The sequence below is a fragment of the Aplysia californica genome, unplaced genomic scaffold (genome assembly GCF_000002075.1).
Source record: "Aplysia californica isolate F4 #8 unplaced genomic scaffold, AplCal3.0 scaffold00711, whole genome shotgun sequence".
Lineage (NCBI taxonomy): Eukaryota > Metazoa > Mollusca > Gastropoda > Aplysiida > Aplysiidae > Aplysia > Aplysia californica.
In genome coordinates, this window is record NW_004797981.1 from 381,603 (window position 1) to 384,318 (window position 2,716).

The following is a 2,716-nucleotide window of genomic DNA, read 5'->3' on the forward strand; positions in this document are numbered from 1 at the left end:
TCCTGATTTTTACTGTGAATTTGTAACTTCTTTATCCTTTCCGTCTTTACAAAGTCAAACCATACCGTGCTGTGAACTAATGTGAAAACAACCAACTTGAGACCCGCGCACTCATTTGACCCTATGCATTTGCGAATAAAAAATAATGAACATATCTTTCTCTTTTGCAACAAGTCATGTTTGGGTACATTTTAATTAAAGAAGACTAATTATCTGTGAAGAGAAAGAGTGACCTTGTTAACACAACAGTATTATTTTGTTATTTGCTCTAAGGTAAAATCATGTTTCTTGAAATGGTTCACTGGAGTGAATAGGTTATATTTTTGAGAAATTCTTACACAGATTAATAGATAATAGATAGCATTTGTATAGCGCATATCCCCGCTCAACAGCAGGCTCTATGCGCTTTACACTATATTATTACCCCAGCAGACCATAGAACACTCCGAAACATTCTCAGCTTCCCGGGAAGTATACAGTGCGAGCAGCCGATTAAGCGCTCAAACACTAACAAACTGACAAGATCTTTCGCTTTTTAATGGAAATGTACTGTAGAATTGTGTAAAGTTAACTGGCGGTCCGATGAGTCGGGTCTGTCAGGGGGCCCCCGTCCTAGATAAATGTTGCCTCGTCGTGGTCCTGAGTTCGACTGCCTACCTCAGTGAGTCTCTCAGACGATTTCTCTCTATTTGGCGCCAGACTCTTGACGTCATCCAAGGGCGTGCCACTTCCCTAATTATCTTGTCCCCACAGTAAAGATAAGAGTCATGTCCCTTGACATCACAGAATTGCAGATAGGAATGTATCCTTTTTCACGGACAAGTGAATTTTCTTCTTTAAAAAAAAAAGTGTTTTCAGTGTTGAAATTATATCTGCTTGTTGAGTCGCCAGGTACCAATTTTTGGAAAGATGGGATTCTTAGGTTTTGAGGTCCTCAAACGTTTCTTAAGATTCTGTCTAAAATGTTTCTTTCCAGAGAGGATTTCTGCTAAGAATACACCTATGTATTCTATGGCCATCCAGTTGTGCAGCAACTCTGAGGGCCAGACATTTGCAATAGACGCTGACCGAGTTATTCTGACGCTCCACGGGCTCGGCGCAAGCTTTCGGCTCCGTCTGCAAGCCGTTGATCGATCAGGGAAAAGAAGTCGAAGTGGTGAGTCCTTGTAAAATAATACAGCTTTGTTTTTAGTTAGTAAAAGTTTAACAGGAGTTGCAAAGTTTGGTTGTTTTTTTAAAATTGTTTACTTACTTACTTACTTACTACCCATTACGCCATCTGGCGTTTAGGGCAGCAACAAAGGATCTCCAGCTCTGTCTGTTTTGGGCCATCTTGGTCAACACCCCCCCCCTCCCCTCGAATGGTTCCAGGACTTCATTTCCGACTCTACTGTGCGTCTCTGTGTCACTTTGGGTCTGCCCCTTTTGGGACGTCCTTCGGGGGTCCAGTGGAGTGCAGTCTTTATAGTCCGAGCGCCAGATGAAAAAGTTTGTTTTGCGTCATAAAGTTTTTTTCTTTGGTGATTCTAACAGAGTTTTCATTGCTGATTTCAAATCTAATGGGGGCCAAATGTTAAACTTTGGGCATTTTTGTTTTAAAGTGAAAATCCAAGATGGATTTCGAGTAAAAGATGTTGTGAGGGATATCATGCATTTAAAGACATAAAAATGTACAAACTTAATTAAATAACATTCAGTGTGACAAAAGTAACCACTAATATTCAATAAAATGGCAACTTCAAAGAAAACAAGATGGCCGCCATATAGTTTTCATAAATGTGCTGATCTGTAATACACTTGAAATCGTCGCATTAAAAGCACGACCTCGCAAGGATAAGTTCTTCCTCGTGGCAGAGGGAGACACACACACACACACACACACACACACACACACACACACACATATGTATATATAATACATATATATATATCTATATTAATATATAGACTACAATATTACTTTAAAGTATTTCATTAAAAACGTGTGGATGCAGGCGCTGCATGGATCGGAGATAGTAAAGACAGTAGCCAGCATAATTGACGTTCCAGACTCAAAGATGTAGGGGAACATCTTTTCCACAGCAAACAAGTGAAGAGTCCAGTCAGCTTCTCTCTCAGCCCGAACAAAGGCCATCACAATGAACACTGGGTCAAGGAGCACTCAACCCAAAGTCTTGTGGTTTTGCTCTGGGTGCTTTTGGTGACGAGACATTGCGTGAGGGCAGCCATGGTGTGCACGTCAGTGTTGGAGAGAATGGGTCGCAGTAACTACTCAACAAGAAATCTCAAAGCTTTTACATTTTGTGGGCATTTTTTGCGGGTCAACATTTTTGACACCCCCACAAATGCAGAGCCAAGTATGTCTTCAATGCAACTTCCTCCCATCAGGTATCCCACAGCACTAACAAACTCCTCAGCATGTGCATACCACCAATTCTTGGGATGAACTTCTGAAACTGTTCCTTGTCAACCCATGTGATGTGGACAAGTTCTTTGCACAGCTGGTAGTCACTGGTGAATATTGTCCATCCATGACCAGGGAGCTGTGTCAGACCATTGGCTTCAACCATTGCTGTCTTCACGGTGTCTGGCTCGGATGGGATAATGTCCAGGAATGGGCTGTACATCACATCTGTCTTTGGTTTGGGTTGTTTATCTGCACTGCGGGTACGTTGTGTGTTATAACCTCCATACTCACTTTGCCATTTATGCAAGA